The sequence below is a fragment of the Leopardus geoffroyi genome, chromosome D2 (genome assembly GCF_018350155.1).
Source record: "Leopardus geoffroyi isolate Oge1 chromosome D2, O.geoffroyi_Oge1_pat1.0, whole genome shotgun sequence".
In the NCBI taxonomy this organism is placed as follows: Eukaryota; Metazoa; Chordata; class Mammalia; order Carnivora; family Felidae; genus Leopardus; species Leopardus geoffroyi.
In genome coordinates this window covers 60320288-60344495 of record NC_059334.1, presented here as the reverse complement: position 1 = coordinate 60344495, position 24208 = coordinate 60320288, and the positions used below count along the sequence as shown (strand labels likewise).

Below are 24208 nucleotides of genomic sequence, written 5' to 3'. Positions count from 1 at the left end.
ATATTCAGGGATCCTGATCAAGAAGATTGGGTGGGGGTCATGAACCAGCATCTTAACAAGCCTCCCAGATGATTTAGTTAAAGACTGTCCTTAGGTCATAATTTGAGGAACAAAGGACAGTCCCTCAGTCTCCCATTGGGCCCAGGATCCTGGGTTCTTGACAGATATTTGTGGATTTTGATGAAGATCAAACATAGCATCAAAACGAACCTAACTTTGAGGCTAGATGTCCTGTTTCTAGCTTAGATCAGAATTTAGATCCTGCTGTAGAAAGACAGTTGTCTTGTACCTATAATCACTTGGCAGTTTTCAACAGTTTTGTGGTTAACAGCACAGGCTCTAGAACCCAAACCTGGGTTCAATCCATGAGCTACTATTTAACTTCTCTAAGTTTAACTGTAAGATGGGGATAGAGAATGGGATCTACTTCACAGATGATGAGGATTAAATAAATTGCCAAGTGAGAGCACTGAACCCAGCGCCGGCACATGGTAAATTCTCATTAAATAACAACAATGATCCTGATTCCCTTCGCAGCCCTTGCTCCCATGGTCTTCTTCTCCAACACTGAGCACTAGAAATCGTGCAGACAGGTTCCAGAATATCCTGCAGCCTCCTGCCCTCCCTAGCGCCGGGGCAGCCAAGCAGGGAAAAGTCTGGCCTCCACAGACCTCTATCAGCATCTGTGTGGGAGAGCTTTCCTACGGAGGAGACTCTCATCTCAACCTGCCCCCCAATTTTATTAGCCCTAGGTCTAATTTATTTCAGGCCCTGGATCTGGGACTCCAAATTAATTAATGAGTTGATATCGTTCTGCCTCATAAGAATATAGACCTCCTGGATTTTCTCGAGCAGGAGATTGAGAAATCAGTGAAACCAGGAAAACTCCCCAGAGGTGACAGCAGGTCAAGAGTCAGGATCGTCATCTTTTTTATTCTCATTTAGGAGCACAGCAGCCGGCACCCATTCCTCATCACCCCTCCACCTATACGGCTCAAGTGCCAATGCCCCAGCATGCTAGAACTCACAGGCTGGACCTTCCGATTAGGCAAGGGCTAACCACCCTCCTTCCCACGGCAGGGCTTCAGCTAGCGGATCTGGCAGTTTATTTGTCAATATTATTTGTTGCTAGCTTAATTGTAGGAAAATTGAAAAGTGTAACGCATAGCCATGAAACCCTTAAGGCTGGTTAATCTTTTTGGATTGTAACCAATGTAATTTTTATTAGCTGATCCCATCTTGACTACAATACGCAGAGTGCTGGAAAAGTTGCTGAAGGCTCCAAGTCATGGTGTGCATGGGGAACCAGACAGGCTCCATCATCTGCATTTTCTGCCAAGGAGAGAGGAAGGGCAGAGGGGTCTGGGTTGAAAGAACTGGGTTTGAGGGGCGCCTGGGTGGCGCAGTCGGTTAAGCATCCGACTTCAGCCAGGTCACGATCTCGCGGTCCGTGAGTTCGAGCCCCGCGTCGGGCTCTGGGCTGATGGCTCAGAGCCTGGAGCCTGTTTCCGATTCTGTGTCTCCCTCTCTCTGCCCCTCCCCCGTTCACGCTCTGTCTCTCTCTGTCCCAAAAATAAATAAACGTTGAAAAAAAAAATTTAAAAAAAGAAAGAACTGGGTTTGAGATGTCAGTGGGAAGAGGAGAGCAGTCTCCAGGATAGACACAGAAGTGATCCTGGCAATCCCATTAGGAGAGGGGCTAGGCCAAGCCGGGTTAGGTCCTGTGCCTTATATGCTGGAGGCACTCAGGCCCAGCAGTGTGCTGCAATGAGAACATTCGAGTAAGGACTATGACTCAGAATTAGGAGGAAACAGAGACAAATCCAAAAGGCCATCAGCACTGATTTATTTATGATTATTTGAAGAGTCCCTCTTCAATTTTATAGTTCAAGCATGGTAGTAGCATCAATAACTGGAATGGTATCTACAACTGAGAATTTGAGATGCGTAAAGGACGATGCTAACAGTCTCTCGTCCCCCTCTGGACTTTGATTTTCTGCGCCAGAGAATGGGGAACAGATATTCTCAGCCATTCTTCCGCCCCTTCTCAGCTCCGACATACGAGGAAGTCTCCTCTTTGGCTTTGGCATCTCCAGAGAAGGAAGGAGCTTTGCATTCTCCTGGGTACCTCCAAATCCCCAGTCTAGCAATGAGCCCCTTCCAAAAGGTGAAGTTGCAGGCCAGAAACACCGGGATTCTACTGACACTTGACTGATGCCCTTGACCCCCAACCGTACAGTAAATGATCCAGCAACCTATTTTAGACAAATGGGGAGCCTAGAGGCAGCACATGGGCATTTTTCCCCTTAGCCCTTTTATGAATATAAATATTTAGCGCATGGTGTTTTGCAGAATTAAATCTCTGAGCCTAGATTAGCCTGGTAATATCATTATGTAGATACCAGGGACGAGCTACCTGTGACTGCTGTGTGTCTTCTCGTTCAAGGATACCTGTGACGACTTGATGCACTTTCACTTGCCAGGGCAATCATTAATTGCATATGAAACAGTTGGTGTTTGGCTTTAAGGGAAGCTGATTGGGTCAGTCACCGAGTGTTTGGCTCAGTGATCTACAGCTGGCTCTTTGCGCCTGCACTCCTGCTTTCTTTTCAAAGCATTCTTGCTCAGTGTTTTGGGGACCCCCTGAGGAAGAGGCAGTGAAACATAGGGGGTTTTAATCTGTGTTTTCCTTTGGGCATTATAGCTTTAATTTTAATATTTTGGATAATAAAGAATGATTTTAAATTAAATGTGCGAGTCTGCCATCTGTGATTGTTTGGACTTTTTCCTCCTCTCTGGCGGGTTTTTCACTTGGTTCTTTGTGAGCGTTAGCAAGAGAGGGTTGAGGGCAGGTGGAGCGAGAGGCAGCAGAGCAGTACGCAAGCCCAAAGAACTTAGAGAAATGGGGAAAGGCTTTGATCCTTGGCCTCTGGCCCTGGGGGTTGGTGGGAAAAGCTGGGTGCCTTGGGTCAAACTCACAAAAGTTAACTCAGATATCATTGCAGCTTCCTGTCCTCTCCTCTTGATTTGACTTTGAGAAAGAAATGTGCCAGGGTCATGCCTCGGTTTGCCCATCTGTTAAATAGAGAAGTGATTTTCCCCACAGAGTTGCCACTACAGTTTTGACAGAGTTCTTCATCTGAGAACAGCCACTGGGACCCAGTCATTATCACTATCTACTGAAAGCTCAAAGGGTCTGAGGGCTTTTGTGTGTTTCCATAACTAAAGTTGAATCCAAGAAACCTCTACCTAGAAATGTGTTCTTAATCTTGTCAGTGAAATCCAGGAAGAATTTTCTACCCTTCCAAGGGAAGTGAGGGCACATCATCGTCACCACTGCAGACCATGGCATTAATGAGTCAGACAAGGCCACCGAACACACATATGCTGCACGAGTCCCGGAAAAAAAATGAAGAAGCACCTGCCAGCGGCGGGGTTACTATGATGAGTGGGTTGGCTAGGGAAGATGGGGTGGGGGGAGGGGGGGGCAAGGCAAGTAACTCCTTTTTTAACAGAAGGTGGCTCCTTGGAGGGATCAAATTTTGCATTTAGGGGAAAAGAGAGTTTGAGGAGCAGTATGGGGAGAGTATGCGGTATGGGCCGGCTGAGCAGAAGACTTACCCAGAGGATAGTACAGTGATCAGGGTCTGAGGTTAAGGGGGTGAGGGGAAGGAGATAGCCCAGGGGAGGGAAATAAACCGGAGGGTGAGGAAAGCTACCTTAAGTGCTCTCTGGAACAAAAAAAATGGGCTATAAACAAATTACTAGGAAGCTGCTAGAGGCCTGAAGTTGTGTGTAGGTCAGAGGGAATTGTTAGCATGAGAGTGATTTCCTTTACATCTATCTGTTCTTTCCCCACTGTCTCCCTTCCTTCACCCCCAAATTCTGCTTTCATCAGATCCAGGTGGGTCTCCCAGCCACTTCCCTACACAGAGAAGGGCCCAAATCACTGCTGCACGGGTGAGGAGGCAAAGGTTCGTGAAATGACCTTGAAGGTCAGAGAGGCAATATCCATGGCTCTGAGCAGAATGGAAGCTCAGTAAACAAGTATTTATCATGTTTTTAAGACCTCACATGAGCATCCTTTGTCCCACATGACGCTTAGACTAAGAGATAAGCTTGGAATCTCAATCAATCTCTCTCTCTCTCTCTCTCTCTCTCTCACACACACACACACACACACACACACACCCTCTCCCACCTCCTTTTCCTCTCTCCTTTCCAAAATCCCTGGTTCTACTAAATACAACCTGGTATCCCCCCAATAGTAGAAAACAACCCCAACAAGTGCCTATGAAAAAAGCCTTTAAGACTCATGAATATTTAGCTCGTCCTCATGTAAAATATATGACTTTGTGTAAGGATCAGGCGAACGAGGTGCATGATTTTTTTCTGATTTATGGGCCTGGAGACGGATTATTCATAGCAGAGCAGCTGTGTGGAAAGATTCATCCGCTGCAAAATGTGATTGTACATCAGGCAGTGTGTGGGAACGGAGCTATGACTAATGGCTGCTTTACATATAAATGAGAAGGTTTGTGCTAGGAACTGTAAAAAAATACAATCACTCAGCTGACGGGCAGGCTCCTTATCGTGGGTGCAAGAAAGGGACCACAGGAGAGGCAGGCAAATGAATGCCTTGCCCTGAAAAACCAGGTGGGGGAAGAGTCAGGGAGCAGGAGAGGGGATGGAAGGAATTGGGAGAACAGGCCGACTCTCCTGATCTGGCCGCAGTCAGCCTGGTATTTGTAACTCCATCTCCCAGGGCCCTGGGCCCCGCTGTGACCTCTGAGAGCCTGTCAGGGCAGAGAGGGGCCCAATGGAAGAAGCTGCATCACCAATACATCCAGGGGCGATGACCGGGCCCCGAACTCTCCAGAGCTTGGTGTTGGGCTGCTGAAGATTCAGGTCCATTTCAGAAGTCAGCACGGATTCATCTGGGTAAACCTCAGAATCGAGAAAAATTGTGAAAAATCTGAGATTTCCCTCTGCCACTCCTCACGTCTCTCTGGCTTTCCCGCGTTCATCTCTCTCCTCTCTTGTAGCTGAGACAGGCTGTCTAGACACTGCAGATGTGGACAGATGTTGGGTCTGTAATTTATAACAACGGCCTCCAGAAGGCAATTCCAATTTGTTTCGGTAAGGCTTTGAGTTACAGGCAGAAAAAATATCCTGTAAATACCGTTGACTTACATGGTAAGTACACCAAGGGTTTACTTAGTGAACAACCACTAACTACAGCATAATTACATATCCCTGCGGATTACCAGAGAATTTAATGACACTGAGCAGGTAATGACCACCAAAACCAAGTTCCTGGTTGCGGGGGGCCGGTGGGGGGGGGGGGGGCCTGGAGAGCAAGGGTGTTGAGCCACACTTAACAGGAATTTATGCCTGTTTGTCCAAGTCATCAATTACTCTTCATTTCGAGGGCCTTTCAGTTTTATCGACGTGTCAGACATCCCCTCGCTATCAACTGAACTCCAAGCAGGTTGGATCCTCTTTGTTGCTTTCCGCGGATACGGTTTTAAACCATGTGTTATCGGTAGGTACTCACAAAGCCCTCAGACATGCCAGGAGGCTGGAAAATTATCTTCTCTGTTCTCATAATGGGTCATGCACTCTGCAGCAGGGCTGAGCTGCACTGACCCACTCTCTCTCCTGCTGGCCGATGACTAAACAGCCGTCCAGGCCAATAGTGAAGGGGACTGGCCCACCCAAGATCAAGCTAACCCGCATGGGGACTAAATTCCGATGTGGTAATTACGATGGGAAATGGAAAGGTGCATTTCTAGAATAGTGTTTCAAGAAATTCAGGATGCTTCTTTCTATCATCTGGGGTAGTATGTGTACCGGGGGAGCAGGATGCTGATAATAGAGCCAGCACACAGAGAAGCTCAGTAATCTGGCCATGATCAGAGTCTGTTGGAAACAGAAGCCAAATTTGCACTTGAGGTCTGCCGTCCCTGAGAACTCTGACCAGCTGGTCCCTCTGGGATTAGGGGATCAGAGCTGGCCAGCAGCTGGGGGGCTCAGGCTTCCCTGGGTATATAGGGTTGCAGCTGAAATAGCCATCAGGGTATCATTTTATGTCAGTCTGGGGGAAGGGAAAAGAGGAGTGGGAATAAAAGGGGTAGGAGAATGTGGAAATCAAATAAACACATTGACAGGGTTGGATTCCAATTTTTAAAAAAAAAAATTTTTTTTTCAACGTTTATTTATTTTTGGGACAGAGAGAGACAGAGCATGAACGGGGGAGGGGCAGAGAGAGGGAGACACAGAATCGGAAACAGGCTCCAGGCTCTGAGCCATCAGCCCAGAGCCTGACGCGGGGCTCGAACTCCGGGACCGCGAGATCGTGACCTGGTTGAAGTCGGACGCTTAACCGACTGCGCCACCCAGGCGCCCCGGATTCCAATTTTTAATCCATCACCAACCTCTTCTAGTTTATCTATTCCACAGAATCTTCCTCCCTCCTCTTGTCTGTCCAAAGACAGTCAGACAAAACTTAATACACCCCTAGGCACAGACCCCTGGGTTTCCACAGACGGTGAGAGGAAAGCCTGATGCCAGTTGAAGGACAGATATTGTCTGGAGGATCCTGATTCTTTGCGATGGTTGCTGTGATCTCCCCTTCTCGTTCTCCCCCTGCCCTGCCCTTGCTTTGTATCCATCCAACTTCAATGATATCTTGCTTCACCTGAAGAAGTGGGTCTGGTTTAGGGTGTCAGCTCCTGGAAGAGCCACAAAACTGATCACTAGCTGGGAGGGTAGGCCACCTGGGCCAGAGGGAAGTGGTTAGAAGTATCAGGCATCATGACTGAAACTGTGCTTCTCCGGTGGGCATTGGCCAGTGGGTCTGGCCTCGGGTCTGGCCCAGGAGAAAAGATGTCAGCTACAGAAGAATGGGTTGAGGAAACAATCTGTGTCTTAGGAGTTTAAGGTTTTGGATGCAGTGTCTAAAGAGACTCTTGAGATTTATTTTATGGAGACTTTAAAAAATATGAGTGACTCCTACTTGCCAGGGGTGTGTTGAGATTTTTGTCCTACTGAGAGATATAGATGGCAATGGCCTGGAGCCCTATAAACCCAGGAGATCCTTGTAAGTACACCAAGCCTCACTCAGCTCCCTGGCAGGAGGAGATGGGGCTATTTGAACTTCCAGTCCTAGGAGGGCTGTGGGAAGAAGGAGGGATGCCCTCTGGTCAGGGAGGACAAATGAGCTACAATAGTGTTAATATCTGACATGAATTGAGAGATTACTGTGTGCCAGGCATATATTTTCTCTTTGATGATGCATCTATGCACTAGCTCTTTGACAGAGAAAGTTACTCTCTGCCAGGGAACAGAACTTCCTCAAAATAAGAGGAAGCTCGTGGCACACAATCCTACTCTGCGGCTTGCCAACATTAGCTGGAGGGTCACATAATTTCCTGGGTAGAGGATAGAGGCAAGAGGAAAAGTCAGCTACAGAGGCATATATCTGGAGACATCTGTGAGGCGGGAACTTCAGGGTGCGGACTCGGGGGTCTGCATACTTGGAAAGTGCATATCACGGGATATGAGAGAACTGGTGCAAGGAGAGGATCACTGATGCACGCGTATGCATCCATGAACACGTGTCCACACACAACATGTCCACACAGATACATATCATCTGGTGAGTAAATATCTCTGAGTTCATGAGAAAGGACCACATGGCTTAATCAGAAGGGACACGTTACAAGATGTGGTTGATTCTATACACACAGGAATGATGTTCCATCTCCCACAAAGACCTTCCCAGACTTTTTACTAAGCTAACACAAGCCTGGGGTGTTAGAGGAAGGACAGGGCAGGACTGGGAAGGGTTTGCATTATGGGCATCTCCCCACAGAGATTCAGGTCTGGTCTTCTAAGGTATCCTGTGTCTGTGGAGAGGCTAGGGTCTGGGTCAGGAGGAAGCATGGGTCTAGAGTCCAACATCAGTTTATTTCGCCAATACAGACCAGACCCTGAGAGTCCAAAAATAGTTGCCTGAAATAAGCAGTAGAAATACCAAGGGCTTTGAAGCCAGAAAGCCTAGGTTTGATTTCTGTCTTTTTTACTTATTAGTGTCTCATTCATTCACTCACTCAATAAATATTTACTGAGCATCCATTGTGTGACAAGTGTGTGACCTCTTTTGGGCAAGCTATTTAAACTCAGTTGGCTTCACGGGCACCTGGGTGGCTAAGTCAGTTGCGTGTCCAACTTCGGCTCAGGTCATGATCTCCCAGTTCATGGGTTTGAGCCCCGTGTCAGGCTTTGTACTGACAGTTCAGAGCCTGGAACCTGCCTCAGAATCTGTGTCTCCCTCTCTCTATGCCCCTCCCCTACTTGTGCTCTCTCTCTCTCTCTCTCAAAAATAAACAAACATTAAAAAAACTCATTTGGCATCAGTCTCCTCATCTTTAACACAGGGATAATAATATCTAGGTGTCACAGTTATTGTGAGGGTTACATGAGAAGAGAAGCTTGGCACATGGTTGATTCTCAGTAAATGCTTCTTATTAGCACTAGTAAAAGAATTCCAATTATGCCCCTTTAATAAAGTCTCTTTCTTTTGCTGTATCTTCCCCCCAGTGGTGACTGAGCTATGTCTGGGGGAAATTTAGGAGAATTTTATATGGCCCCAGATCAGCCACTTCTCATAGGTGACTTTCACAATGGGCCCAGGACATAGCTTCTCTCTGGAGTGAGCACACGGGACAGGTTTAGCACCAGAGTTTGTCTCTCTCCCTCCCTGGACTGTGAGCTCCTCAGGGGAAGGGACTATGTCTTCAATCGTTTACCATGCGGCCACAGTGCCTGTGACAATGCCTGGCCCTTAGGAGACATTCAGTAGATGTTTGCTGAATGAATGAAAGAAGGAAGGAGAAGGGTTTCTACCCCTGTAGTGGTTGTTCGGGCCCCTCATTTCTTCATTTAAGCCACTCAATGAGTGGCTACAATGTTCCTGAGTACTGTACCAGGTGTTGGAGCTACAATGGTGAGCAAAATAGACACGGCCCCTGCTCTCACGAGATCATGGGAGCCCAGTGGGAGAATACAGACTGTCATCAAATAGTTGTACAAAACCCAGAATCCTTACGATGTATGATCTGCGTTGAAAAGGAAGTAAATGATGCTAAGAAAGCATATCAAGGAAGAGAACACTAGCCAAGTCTGGGTAGGCCCAGAAGGCTTCTTCCGGGATGTAACATGCCAGCTGACACCTGAAATGGGAGGAGTGAAGGCCATGCTGGAGTGGTCTATTGCCCTGAGAGGAGTCTTCCAAGAAGAGGCAACCTCACATGCACAGCCCCAGTGGCTGTTTAGAATGTGGCACATTCAGAGACAACAGGAAAAGGCCAATATGGCTGGAGCATGGCCTGCAACGGAGAGTGTGAGGCAAAGACGTTGGGGTCATGGGTTCCAGTCTTCATCCTAAAAGCAAGGGGACACTATAGCAGGGTTTTGAGTGGAGGGACCGTAGTAGTGACATGACCACCACTTGGCCGAGTTGAGGGGGCAAGAAGTTGAGGGAGCAGGAAGGCACCTGTGGAGACCACAGTCGAGAGAGGGTTGAGTCAGTCGGGCAACAGATGGCAGTGGCCTTGGACCGAGGGGGTGGAAATAGAAAGGGGGGAAGGTAAGTGAAATGGCTCACTGATGGTGGGTCGTGCAGTGACAGATGAGGGAGCAGAGGAGCCATGGGGAACTCCTAGTTCTGTAAAACTTGTTCCTAGCATCTGTCTGCTCCTTGTTCACTTCTAGAAAAGGTCTCCTACCTCGTCCACCCAAGAGTTTCGTTCTGATAGCCTTTGGAGGTGGATGCATCTCCATTTCCAGAGAATGAGAAAGACTACAAGATAGCCTGCAGCATCTGGGAGGCACCTTAGAGGGTCATTTTCCCAACCAACCCCCACTGAGGCACTCATTTGTCCTCCCAGACTCACCCAAACCCAAACATACTCTCAGATTCTCTGGCTCCCCACACTTACATCGACTTCCAAACACTCCCTACAGACCACTTCAACCTACCCTTATGATCCTTGCCTCCCAAGGCCCTCCGTGCCCCCTCCCCCGCTCTTCTCCCTAGCTGCCCACCCCCCAGCCCCTACCTCCCTCTGTCTCCACTTCACCCTATTAAGAAACAACAACCCCCCAGAACGCCTGCCCCCGGCTGCTGCTCCCTGAGCCCCGCCCGCCCTCCCTCCTCCTGCTCCTCTCCCTGACAGATGCCTCAGAGCCCCGGGCCGCAGTTAAGGTGACGAGATGCAGCAATTCTTTATGAACATTTCATTCCTGCTCGCTACACGACGTAAATTAGATGGTGTGTTACATTCGGGCAATAAGAGAGATATGTCACCACGACGCTGGCCCATTGGATGGAGAGGGTAATCCTGCCGTGAATTTCATTACTGCTTTTATATAGACAGAATTAGCTCGGTGACAGCGAGCCTGATTGTCTTTCACTAGGGGTTTGGAGAAGAGCTGAAAGGATTTCACCCTGATGTGCACACTACTGAGTGACCCCGCTCACCAGCGGCTGCGCTGATTGCTTTGCACCTTGCAGACCCGCGATCGGCTCAGCCTCTCCGCCGCCTCGCCTCCCTCCCTGGTCCCCAGCCCTCCCCGCCTGGCTTTTTCTTGAAGCAAGAAGAAAGGAGACCTAGTGGAAGAGTCACAAGGTCACGAAGGGGAATTTGTACGCGGGGAGGGGCAAGTTGGCAGAGTTGAAAAACCAAAAACCAAAAACCAAAAAACTAACAATCCCTTTCCAATCAGGGTCTCCTGGACAGAAGCTATCGCTGTTCACTCCTGCCTCCCAGAAAAGGGCAACAAGGACGGTGGGCCACGTGCCCATCACTCTCAGGGCCAAGGAGGGACTGGGGAGGGACCAGCAAGTCCTTGTGAGTCTCCCTAGCAGAGACCCCGGAGCTGCCACTGGGTCCCTGTCCCTCGGCCCCTTGCACCTTTGGGTCTTTCCCCCTGTGGTGGCTCAGGCTCTTTCCCACCTCCTAGGCAGGAAGAGTGGAGAAAAACAAGAGTATGAACCATTGTCCCTCCCAGGCTGTGGACTCGGCAACTCCAGCGTGGAAGGCGAGGGAGGGGTGTGGATTCCCTTCGTTCTGTCTCCCACACTCACCCTCATGGCTCGTGCCCCAACCCTACCACATATACATACAACCCTCTTCGATGACCTCCAAAATCCCGAATAGCACCTGAGTGGCCCAGTCCAGCAGCCTGCAAACAAGCCCAGACTGGGCACTTCGGTTCTTCAGTTTTCTGCGGGAATGGCTAGTTCTGAGAGAGCCAGCTCCTTCCCTGTTCTCTGGGAACCTTGCTATCTCTCACCTCTGTCGCCTTGTCCGCTCCTTCCTTCCCCTCTGTCAATCCCCCAGCAAACATCTTCTGCCAGACTTTCCGGAGGCGGCTGTTGCCCCTGGGGCTGGCCGGGGAGGGGGTTGACCATTGCTGGACCCCTGCTGACTGCCGTGACGCCCCCTTCCAAAAGCCCCCAGGGAGACCCACAGGGCTTCATTTCTTGCAGGCCCAAGGGCCAGGCATCAAGCAGGCAGAATAATTTCCTCAAAGCCCCTCATCTTTTGGCCAATCCGACACATCTGCCAGGAAATTTTCTCTTGCAACCCAGATCAGCCAGCTCTGTGGCCTGCGCTGAGAGGGATGAAGGCCACAGTCTCCACTTTCCAGAGGGAAAGGAGGCTCCCTGGACCCCGGCAGAGCTGAGCGGGCCCTCCGGAGGCCTGGCACAGGGTCGCCGCACCCTGACTCTGTCTGCCCCTGGGGTGTAGTACCCTGAGCTCCCCTTCCAGCCCCCCAACACCCCCCAAGCTCCTACCGTCTATCCTCCATGGAGCCCAGGGCGAGTGATCGCTTGACGATGTACTCACAAAGTCACTCTGGACTAGTTTGCCACTGAAACCCCTTCTCCGTGAAGCAAAGACTAAGTCCAGGATGCTGGGACTAACTATGCTGTAGCCTTGCCTCTGTGCTAGCTGTGCGACAAGCAGCTCATCACACCTCTCTGAACTTCAGCTTCGTCATCTTCGAAAGGAGAGAGATAACTGCTATGGCAGAGGCTGGGGTGCAATGCTGTGCTTCCTGGGTACTGAGGGAGGGCCTCCAACTGTTGCCCTGCCCTGTCAGGCTCCCTTGGATTTGTCTCTGCCGAAGAGAGCTGTCTCACCTAAGGCCATGCCTTTCCCTGGGCAGCCTGCATCCAATGCCTTGTCACCATGGACATAGGAAGGCCCAGCCACCTCTCCCTACCTCGGGACCGTTCAGAAGGGCCATCCCTGCCTCAGAGTTCCCTTGAGGTTGGTGAAGGCCTTTTTCTGAGACTACAGCGCAGCCCAATTTCTCGCTCTGGAGAAATGCCTTCTCTTGCACTGGTGATAATCCCAAGGGCACTCGCCAGGAAAGTTCTAGCGCCTTGGTCTCCATCCCAAAGTCTGCCTCCAGACCAACCTGCAGACGAGTCCTGCCTACCTACCCACCCATGGGGCTACTGCAGGATGAGGGTGTTTTGTGGCGGGCTATGAAAATATAGCTATGAAAATATAGTGCTGTCTCTCATCATCATCGTCGTCCTCGTCATTGTTACGGCAGGCTCTGCCCGGCTAGTGTGATGGGGGGAACATACTTTGGCCATGAAGTCCAGTGAATGAACGGCCAACCTTCTTTTCTCCCCTACAGACAAGGTTCTTTGCATCCTGCCTTTTGTCTTCTTATTGGAATGACCTCCCCAGACTGGCCAGACTATCCCTCGGGAAGCTAAACCATGGTCCCAAAGACCTAGAGGTTCAAACTGCTGGAGTTCTGTTACCCATATCTCATTCTTTGCCCTAAGAATCAGGAGCTAAGTGCCTACCAGATATCTCTCCTACACTGTTGGATGTATTCCCAGCTGGGCTCCCTACCCTTTTATTTAAAGCATGTACTTTCCTCCCATAGACCAAAACATCCAGCCTTTGGGGGGGTGACAACAAATCTCAAATGAGGCCTGAGAACAGGGTCCCTGTGGGCGAAGTCACTCTGGACAAGCTTTATGCTGAAACCCTTTCTCCTTGAAGTGAAGACTAAGTCTAGGATGCTTTAACTATACTGTAGCCCTGCCTTTATACTAGCTGTATGACAAAGCTTCTTTGAGCCAAGACTTCCTTCCTTCTGGGCCTTGTTCACAGCCACCCCCCCCCCCCCCCAATGAATAAAGCAAGCCTAGGATCCCTCTCCCAGGGAAGAGGGAGGAGTGCAGGCAACAGTCTCAGATTATTGTTACCCTTCTGAGTACGCCCACACTGTCTCTCTACTGGGCCCACTGCCTTGTCAGCATTTTGGAGTCGAGTGGCAGGTAGGGACACTGCCAGGTGAATCAGATCTTCTACTCTGTCCCGACTCCTGGGCCCTGACCCAGAACGTGTGCTTCTCAGGAGTGCAATGTCCTGCATCTCTTCTAGAGCTTTCCCTGCGAAGCAGCAGACACTGAGCCAGGAGCCAGGGATATGGGGGATGGAAATTTCTCACCCTACCCCCCATTCTGACATCACAGCCCTCGCTTTCTGACACTAATTGGTTGCCATGGAAACCAGTTCCTTACAGTACATGATCACTTGAGGTGGCGGGAGGGAGAGCCACAGGAGCCAGCCGTGCCACAAAGGATCCACAGAGCCCCTCAGCATCAGCAGGGCTGTCCCTAACCTCTGCAGGTACATATGCCTTGCACATTAAGGAGACAAGTTCCCCGGCTCAGGAAAATGCCCCAGGACTGCACAAAGGTAATCCTAATTCACCACTCATACCATCTCCCACCTCATTTGGAAGTCCATCTTATCTTTGAGTGGGGACATCTTGCTGTAAAGTCACAGTCCAAAGCAGGAAAAGCCAGCCACGTATCCTGGAAGCAATGGATACCAGATGTGACATGGGCCTCTCTGTCCCAGTCCCAGATTGGAACTTTTCATCTTTTCTAAGAAACTGTCTTTAACTGGCCTATCTCCCATCTCCAACACCATCAGGATCACACACACACACACACACACACACACACACACACACACACTCACTCTAGAGCTTATACATTCTTTTAGTCATGTATTCAACAAGTATTTACGAGCCTCTGGTGTGTCGCAGACCCCGTGTCAGGCCCGAGGGATACAGCCGGGAGCTGATAGAGACCTGCCTCTGTGGAGCTCACCATTGCTACCTTCTACATTCAGACATGACATCCCTTTAGTAAGTATTTCTGGGTCTCCTGTTTTCACTCTAGTCCCCAAATGTGGTAAGCTATCTGGTTGCCGAGAGGGTGGAGTGCACTTTGCTTAGCTATCCCCTTCTACCCCTGGGCTTTCCAAGAGTGGGGACCTTGAGCCTACTAATATACATCGTAGCCTGACACTGTACGATTTGGGGCCTGTCAGCCTTTCCTGTCACCCCATTGCTCTCAGAACCAGGCTTTCAAAGACCCTGGTTTCTTCCACTGTCTTTCAAGGCCAAGGAGCAGGAGAATGGATGGGACTTGAGGATGGCAGCAGAAAGGTATGTCTGCTGCGGGTCCACTGGAATGCGTGCACGGGCATCAGATACGCGGCCATGCCTCCATCCATCTGTGCCCTGCTGTCACGCACGTGCACTCACGTTGGCTGTATCTGTGACTTCTCCCAAATCGGCCAGCACAGGGATGTGAGCATGTGTGTGATTCCACTTATGAGCGTGAGTGAGCAGGTGTTCAGGGGAAGGGGAATTTAGGGGTATGTCTCTATGTGTGTTTTTTCCAAATGCTTGGCTTTTTTCAAAATGGCTTAGAGCACTACTGTCATTTATGGGGTTTAAAATGTCAGAACAGGGCCCGTGGGGAGGCAGGGGAGATTAAACTGCAAACAGTGAAGGTTATAGATGACGTTTCTGATAGGCTGACAGGCAGACTCAAATGATGCTGCACTTTAGCAATCATTTAAACACACACACGCACGCACGCGCGCACCCATGCACACACACACACACACACACACACACACACACACACACACCAGATCATCTCTCCATATTTTAATGGCACATTCTGAAGGCTAAAAACATAAAAGGCCATGTCTAGAAAACCACAGCTCTGCTTTCAGAACACAACCAGCAGCTGTCGTGTGTGTGTGTGTGTGTGTGTGTGTGTGTGTGTGTATTCAAGTGCACCTACCTGTGTTAAGTGGACAGAGTAGCTTATTTGCATTTTAATGTCTGCATGAGTTAATTCCACCTCATTTTTGTATAGCGTCCTATACAATGAACAAAATACATCATATCCGATAGTCTACCTGAGCATCATAACTACTTGTAAAAAGTAGGCAGGGATGGAATTACTACCCCTTCTTTACAGAAAAAAAAAAAAAAATTGAGGCTCAAAGAGGTCCAGTAGGTTTCCTAAGACATCCCAGCTTGGAAGTAACAAAAGTAAGGTTAGAAGCAGGGCCGTTTCGTACTTATCCAGAGCTCTTCTTGAGGTGGTGGTTCTCAACCCTGGCTACACTTTAGAATCACCTGCAGAGCTTTTAAAACCCACCATGCCCCAGAGATTCTGATCCAATTGTTCCAGAGGTGGCCCTTGCAGTATGTTTTTTGAAGACCCCTGGGAATTCTACACTTAACTCTGAGTGGGAAGCTTTACACATAGCATTGTCTTTGATCTTTGTAACAGCCTAGGCAGGCAGATATTTTTTTTAAGTTTGTTTATTTTGAGGGCGAGGGAGAGAGCGAGAGAGAGAGTGCAGAAGGAACAGACAGAGAGGGAGAGAGAGAGAGAGAGAGAGAGAGAATCCCCAAGGGGGCTTCACACTGTCAGCAAGGAGCCCGATGTGGGGGTTGAACTCACGAACCATGAGATCATGACCTGAGCTATAATCAAGAGTCAGACGCTTAACTGACTGAGCTGCCCAGGCTCCCAGACCCCTGGAAATTCTAACAGGGGATATCCCAGGTGTCTGATTATGCTCACATTCCCTCTATGTGAATGTGGATTCCAGTCTCCTTCCTCCTCAAGGTCTATCTCTGCATCTACTTACCAGAAGACTCACTTCCCAGGAGGGTCGAATCCTCTATTCCTTCTGCATCACCCTGATTCCCCACCCGCCTCCTAGACTGTGGAGGCTTAGAAAAATGATCAACTCCGCCTGGTGAATGAAGAGGCTATTGGCCACGTGGCCCATAGTTGTGGCCACCTGATAAGGGGCAGACTGTGTTGTCTCAGCAAGAGAACCAGCCCCACCTAGCCCCATCAGCCAGAAGGCCAGAAGGGTGAGGAGCAGCCCTCACAGACCTGCTGTGAACGGAAAAAAGGAAAGAGACAGAAAGATGAAGGAGAACAGGAGGAGAGCTGACCCCTTGGGAGGTTGTTCTGATCAGCTCAGTGTGAAAGCCAGGAACAACGTTCTTCTCACTCTTGCCACGGCAAGAGAGGTGGCCCTAGCACACTGGTTAGCAGCACAGATTTGGTGGCAGCCTGCCTGGGCTTGGATCCTGGTTTCTGCTTGCTAGTTGTGTGACTTTGGGCGAGTACTTAACCTCCCTGTGTCTCAGTTTCTTTATCATCCAAATGGCAATTATAATAACAGTACCTGCCTTGTAGGGTCTCCAGGAGGATTCAGGGAGTTCACGTAAAGTCTCTGACATAGCACACGTACTGGGTAGGAGTTAACCATTATTATTCTGCACAATTGGACGCTTTAGAACTCTCCCTTCTTGAAGCTCTCCCTATCTTCCTGAACATTCCTTCTCAGTCTCCTTTGCTAGCCCCGTTCCTCTGCCCTCCCTCTAAGTCATTGGTTCTCAACCTGAGGAACTTGTACAGCTTCCTCTCAGAGATTCCGATTTAGTTGGTCTGGGGTGGGGCCTAGACATGGGTGTTTTTCTTTCCTTTTTTAATTTTTTTAAGTTTATGTATTTGTTTTGAGAGAGAGAGAGCGAGCACAGGGGAGGAGCAGAAAGAGAGGGAGAGAGAGAATCCCAAGTGGGCTCTGTGCTGAACAGGGCTCGAACTCACAAACCGTGAGATCCTGACCTGAGCAGAAGCCAAGAGTCAGAGGCTTAACCGACTGAGTGTTTTTCAAGTCCCCTGTCTGATCCAAATGGTTGCCAAGGTTGAAAACCACTCCTCTATTTTGTTTTAATGCATTTTTTTTTTAATTTTAGAGAGAGGGAGCATGAGGTGGGGAGAGGGGCAGAGGGAGAGAGAGAGAATCTTAAGCAGGTTTCATGCCCAGTGTGGAGCCTGATGCAGGGCTCGATCCCATGACCTTGGGATCATGACCTGAGCCAAAATCAAGAGTTGGACACCCAGTGGACTGAGCCACCCAGCCACCCCAAAAACCACCCCTTTAAGTGCTGATACTCCCTAAGACTCTGCTCTTACCCCCTTCTCCCCTCATTTGTCCTTCCCAAGTAACAGACTTCCTTCCCATGGCCTTGATTACTATCCAGAAGCTGGTGACTCTCCAATCCATGTACCCTGACAAGACTTCTTTCTTGAACTCCACACACTATCTCCAGCTCCCTGTCAGACATCTTGATTTCCAAAGTGTGGAGATAAAGTTCTTAACGGTCTCTGGGCCTCCCGCATACCTGCGCTGAGATGTACTCTAGACAACCACACCATATGCATGTCCCGATCAGAACTCAGTAGTTTTCCTTTCCCCAAACCTATTCCACGTCTTCTATTCTCCATCTCTGTCACTTCCAACCATTCGCCCAGGCAAGACCCGACAGACATCCAGGGATCCTCTCCCTCATCATCTCCACACCCGCTCAGAGAGAAAATTCTGTCAGTTCCGTGAAAGGCTCTCTCCAGCCTCACTCCTTGGTATCCCCACGTACACCAGACGCTGGTCCTCTTTGTCTCTTACCTGTAGAGTTTGAAGAGCCTCTTCACCACCCTCCCACCTCCAGCTTTTTTGGCTGCACCCTTCCCCCATTTTCTTCATCATCCTCAGAGCTAGTTTTTGGAAGTGCAAATCACTCCACTGCTCAAGCCCTTCAGGCTAGAAGTCAAGTTTGCACGGCCCTTTACTATCTGTCCCTTTCCGCTGGCCTCCATCAAAGTGACCCTACCCTCTATACTTGAGTTCTCCAAGCGTGCCAGGCTGTGTAACACCTCAAGGCTTTTGCAAATGCCATTCCCCCTGCCTTAAATGTTCTTCTCTTCCCCCTCCCATTTTGCCCACTGTTAGCGAAGCTCCTGCTCCTCTAGCAAGTGCTACCTGAGTACACGCTCCCTTTTGGTCCCCTCTGTACCCTGTAGTATGTCTATTATGTTGGCTCTCACTGTGTCTTCCGCTTCTTTGTTTTCATGCCTGTCTCTCGTACTGGACTGTGATCATCTGGAAGGCATGGGCCTGTCTTGTCTTTGAGGAGGACAGTGAGTAGGGTAAAGACCAGACTCCAAGTCCAACTGGGGAGTTTGGTTCCCTTGGCTAAAGCACTTGGTGAAGAATGTTTTGGGTTATGCTCTGGATCTTGAAGGGTAGCTTCTTCCCTCCTGGAGCCAAGCAGGGAGGCTAGGTATGAGCAAAGAGACCCAAATAAGCAACCTGCCCAACACTGTGCCCCTAAGTTCCTCCCCTGGGTCTACCTCTTGAAGCCCCAGACCTGGGAGCCCTGACCACGGTAACACCTGGTGTCCCTTCGGGGCCCGATGAAAGTGAGTAGAGTCCCCTTTCCTCTCTTTCATCTGAGATCAGGCTGGAATGCCTCCAAAGGATCCTTCAGAGAGAAACCAAGAAAAACTAAAAAGCAAGCAAGCAAACAAGCAAACAAACCTATAAATACTTAGAAATGTAGAAATGGACAGAATGCAGATGTCTGATTCTAATTTGTCACCTGTGCCCACAGGAGCAAATTCAAGAGTTGCCTTCTAGACCTTGTAACCCTTGCCTAAGACAGTGTATTCAAAAGCCACCTTCTCCCTCCACCAGTGCCCAAGGAAGGGCCTAGGCAGGAATCCTAGTCCCCTCCCAGGCGGGCGGGCAGCTAGAAAGCGGTAACTCTTACAGTCAGCGAAACTGAAGCAAGCCCTCATCCTCCACAGAAGTGAAAGGTCAAGGCCAGCAATGGTCCAGAGCCACAGAAAAAGCCAAGGGCCCAAAGAATGGCCCGCAGACGGAATGTGGTCTCTGGGACACTCAGCAGTGTGTGCCTCACTCGTGGCTGGATTTGCCGTGCCAGACCCCCACTCGCTAATATTCCTAGAACCCTCGCCACATGTCAGCACTACGCCAAACACTAGATTAGCCTGCACCACTTTCGCAACAACCCTATGAAGTGTAGGGACTATCGTTATTCCTGTTACAGATGAGGAAACTGTGAGGGAGGCTAAGTGGCTTTTCCAAGGTCACAAAGCTGGTAGGTGGCTAAGCTAGGATTCAAATTCGGACAGTCTGACTGCAAAACCATAGGCTCTTAAACTCTGTGGTATACTGCCTAACCCATTCAGCGAGTGATTATTTAGTATTTGCTAATAGTAATAACAGCTAACATTTATTGAACATTTAACATGTGCCAAGCACTGTGTTAATGCATTATCTTATTCACTAGACAGGCACTCTTATACTTCCATTTTACAGATGAGGACACTGAGGCTTCGAGACGTTAAGAGCATTGTCCACGGTCCCAAAACTCGTAGGTGAAAGAATTGGAATACAAACCCAGAGCCATGAATCAATTAATGACCGAGGCACAGACAATCCCCTGACCGGCACCACCGTCATCCTGGAGAGTGTCCATGAAGGCCTTTCCAAGAGCCCTGATAAGGTGGCTGACACCTTGATGAAGGCTGTCTGTGGGCTTTTATCCCATGTCCTGGCAAAGGCAGCGCCAGTCCAGATAGCTTTACCGAGTTTGGGGCCCAGTGCACACAGAAGTGACCCTAGAAGGCTAGCTCCTCCTTTCCCCCCCAGGCCTCTCCAGAGCACTCTCTCGCCAACTCTATCCATTCACAATAGTCTGGCCCTTGGAATCTGGTTGGGTTTGGGGACCCCACTATCCAGAAAAACAGAGCCTCCAAGACCCTCCCCTAAGCAGGCAGTTTTCAACTCTCCCTGCTGGATCCTTCCGTTCCTGAGCCTCCAGCTTTGGCTCCTGGTAGGGATCCTTCCAGAGCCATCCAGGCACCCGAGGAAAGAGGGAGAGGGGAGGGGAGGAGCCAATTCCCAGATTCTCCTCCCCCTCTCCTTCCCTTCCCCCAAAACCCTGCAGGTGGCCCCCACCACCTCCAAGCCCGCAGTTTCTCACCTTCAGGCAAAGGCAGATGATGGCAGAGCTGGGGAGCAGAATTTAACTGAGCCCAGGGCACTGCAAATCCCAGTCATTAGTATTTAGGGAATGTGAGTCCCTGGCGGGGGGGGGGGGGGGGGGGTGGCGGGAGAAGGGGGGCGGCGGAGGCAGGGAGAGGAAGGCCAAGATGCTCAGAGATGCAGAGATGTAGATGAAGACAGATATCCGGAGAGGTTGCAGAGAGAGACAGAAGAGGAGGGAGTGAGGGAGGAGAAGAAAGGAGACTGAGGAGGGTGGCAGAGAGTCAGGGAAAGGGGGGGAGGGAAGAGAGAGACAGAAAGAGCCAGTTGCTTTATTCATGGCTGGTGATATTATAGACTGAGTGAAAATCACATTATCGTAATGGGAAAGTTAGAGTTGCTGAGATGATGCCCTGAAGCCTCGGCGCTGATTGGGGTGTGATTGCTATCTGTATTTATATGTAGAAAGCAAAGTTCACTGCCAGTTCAAGATGGTGGCGGCTGCTTTATGCCACATAATTCTTCAGTAGGGAGACGCCCCGAGCGAGCTGAGCCAGCCGAGCCGGGAGTGGCAAACGGGAGCCCGAACGCGAGGACGCCTGAGCGCGCGCTGGAGCAGGCGCTGGAGCCGGGGCCGGAGCCGCGCGGGGCTCCGCGTGCCGAGCGGCGGGAACGCGAACCCGCGTGGGCGCTCGGCCAGGACCAGGACCTGGGCCCGGGCCCGAGCCTGACGCGAGGTGGGGAGACAGCGGGGCTCTCGAGCGCCTAGGGACTAGGTAGGGGCGGGGAAGTAGGAGCAGCGCCACCCCCCCCCCCTCCCCTCCCGGGCCGGCCCCGAGTTAGCCTCACCCACCAGAGGTCAGAGAACTTGAACGGATTATACAGCTGACCCCTGCACCCCACCCCTACCCCCGTTATATAAGTCAGCGCTACACCCTACAATAAATGTCAGCAAGTTTTTATTTTCCCCACGATAACTGCTTTGATGCTTTTTTTGACATCTCAAATATCCTTTTTTTTTCCTCCTGTAATTTTTAATTTTTTTTTTCGGGGACCTCTGCTGTGCTCGTGCCCCCTGCTCCCCACCCCCCGTGCCCCCTGCTCCCCCCACCCACCAGTGGTGTCGACCGCCACTGCCTGTGGAGCAGCCCATTGCGGGGATGAAAAAGGGCCCATCCCTACTGATTGGTGAATGGGTGTGATCTCCGACTCCCCCGGAGCTGGGGGCAGGCAGGTCGCCCAGACGCCCTACACGGAGCCCTGCCCCACTGTCCGAGGCATCAGCCACAGTCAGGGAGAGAGAAGAGAGTTGTCGGTGCCGCCTGAGCAGTCCGGGGAAACTCAGACCGCTTTTTTTTTTTTTTTTTTTTTTTTTTTTTGAGAGAGAGAGAGAGGGAGAGAGAGACAGAGCATGAGCAGGGGAGGAGCAGAGAGAGAGGGAGACACAGAATCTGAAGCAGGCTCCAGGCTCTGAGCCGTCAGCACACAGCCCGATGGGGGGGGGACCAAACTCACAAACCGTGAGATCATGACCAGAGCTGAAGTCTGACCCTTAGCGGACTGAGCCACCCAAGTGCCCCCAGACCACCTTTGACTTCAGGCCTATTTCCCTCAGGGCTTTCTGGATGAAATGGGGCAGGCCTGAGCCCCACCCTAGAGCTGCCAGATAAAATGCAGGATACCCAGTTAAATTTGAATTTCAGGTAAACAACAAATAGCTTTTTGGTATAAGCATGTCCCAAATATTGCATAGGATATAATTAAACCAAATTTGTTGTTTATCTGAGATTCCAATTTAACTCGGCATCCTGTGTTTTTATTTGCTGAATCTGTTAACCTGGTAGCCTTGCCCCCACCTTCCCTATTGACCTCAGGTTTTATATTGATTTTAAATCTGAAGGAGGCAGTGCCGCCCCTGAATGGAAAGAGCAGGATCCACCACTTAATAGCTGTGTGGCTTTGGACCTGTTTTTACCCCGGACCTTCAATCTCTTTGTCTGAGCAGAAGGTTTCTCACAGGATGGTTGCAGCCATTAATGAAACATCGTATGTAAAATACTCAGTGCACTACCTCGCACAAAATAAACACTCAATAAATGATGACTGTAAAATACTACCACTCTTATATTCCCTCTAAGGCACCCTTTATTCCCTTCCCATCTCTATTCTAGGCTTCTTGGAAGCCAAATACAAGGCTTATAATTAGGATCTCTACTCTGGAAACTGCTGCCTGAATGGGGGAAGTTCCAGGAACAGACCTAATCATAGTATGGTCGCCCTCAGCTGCCTGACCCTATCATGTCCACTGAGAGTTCTGGAAAGCTGATAGCAAGGGTGAAGCAGGGACTAAGAGCAAGCAGTATCCCCAGCCCCACATCAAGCCCCACACATTCCCAGCTACTTTCTCCGAATTCAAGAACGTGCCGTAGGACTCCTAAGTCTCCCTTTCTCCCAGGAAGTTGGAGGGTGGGGCAGGGTGATAAGATGCTGGACAGGAAGGAGAGTCTGCCTATCTGTGAGGCCACAGAATGGGCTGTTTGAGCCACCAGTCTGCCCGACAGCCAGCCCATCAGGCCAAACCCCTCTCCATCCTCTGGCAGAAGCCTGTATCCTGGACACACCAACTGGAAATTAGTAACTCCCTCAGGGTCTCTCTGTTCTCCCTCTGTCTCTCTTATCTCTCAGCCACAGCTCAGAACTGACTTGGTAAAGTCATACTGTCCCTTCTCCCAGGTACGGTACTCTGTAGATCCCAAAGGGTGTGATTGGAAAGCGGGGGAGGGGGGGTGCTCTCTGCACAGTTAATCCATATGGTAGAGCCAACACACATGCATCTGGGACCTCTGGAATGCCCCCCCCCCCCCATTTTGATCCTCACAACAAGCTTCTACTGTGAAGGCAGGAAACTGACAAGAAGTTCCCACACTCCCTAGCCTTGATATCAGAAGTCGAACTCCAATCCTAGTGGTTTAAGGCCATGTTTGTTATGGACGCCATCAGGATATATGATGGCCCTCTCCCAAGGATCCCCCAGGCAGTCCTCAGCCTTGCTGGGGACTGAGCCATAAAGCAGAAGCACCCTTAGGCACTCAGGCCACTGACCCTAGAATGATCCTGAGAGAGGATGCAGAGTCTGGAGCTTTTCCATGCTCCTTCTGGTCCATTCCATCTTTGGCCATCAGTGCTAGAATCTAAGTAACTCTTCTTGGGCTTACTCATTTCAGGAAAACAGAAGTTGATCAATCAGTTGCAATACATAAAAGAAATTAAAATCCAGTGTTCTTTCAAAGATTCCTGAGAACTGATTTTCCAGATAACTTGCCGTTTGGAATTGTGTTCCTGTCTCCTCCACTTCAGAATTGTATATAACATTGATCATCACAAGCATCTTATCAAAGGTAGGATGTCCACACCTTGGGGAATGACTGCCCAAATCACACAGGCGTCAGGAGAGGGCCACTTGAATGAGGTTTTGTCATCTTAGAGATGCAGGGGGGATCCAAAGAGATGATTTCTGTCCTGTCTTAGAGACATGAGTCTTTGAAGATGAAAGTGAGACATCTTCCAAGGGCAGGAAGCTTGGCCGGCGGCTTGTTTATTCGGATTCCTCTGAGATGCCTATTCTACGTCCCTTTGGGTTTGTGTCTATGCAGCTGTGTTCGGGGATTGTGCATATGTCTCTGATCCCTAGAATGACCCAGCAAGAGGAATTGAGGTTTGGGAGAGAACAGTCTTCTTATGGTGGAGGGAAAAGAGATAAGGCACCTGGCCCAGAACACTGCCCCCCCCCTTGCTTTATCAGGGAAGACAGAGCAGAAAATCACCCCGTGCCCCTGCGACAGAAGAAGGAGCTAATCTGCTCAAAAGCTGAAGGCGGGAAAACATGACCCCTGCCTGGGATGGATAACGGAGGA

General features: G+C 50.0%; 2 long non-coding RNA genes across 3 annotated transcripts in view; one reads left to right on the top strand and one right to left on the bottom strand.

Moving 5' to 3' along the window:
* Positions 1 to 4382: 4382 nt before the first annotated feature.
* LOC123576979 overlaps positions 4383 to 24208 on the bottom strand; it is a 38700-nt gene continuing 18874 nt past the window's right edge. The window contains exon 3 of the long non-coding RNA XR_006701670.1: positions 4383 to 4947. This is a non-coding gene — a long non-coding RNA (uncharacterized LOC123576979). The remainder of the gene's footprint in view (positions 4948 to 24208) is intronic.
* LOC123576978 lies at positions 13639 to 21373 on the top strand. 2 transcript variants are annotated; one of them, XR_006701667.1, is made up of 4 exons: positions 13639 to 13802; positions 14158 to 14259; positions 14516 to 14562; positions 20822 to 21373. It is a non-coding gene; the product is annotated as an uncharacterized LOC123576978 (long non-coding RNA). The 2 variants fall into 2 exon arrangements; XR_006701668.1 differs by lacking the exon at positions 14516 to 14562.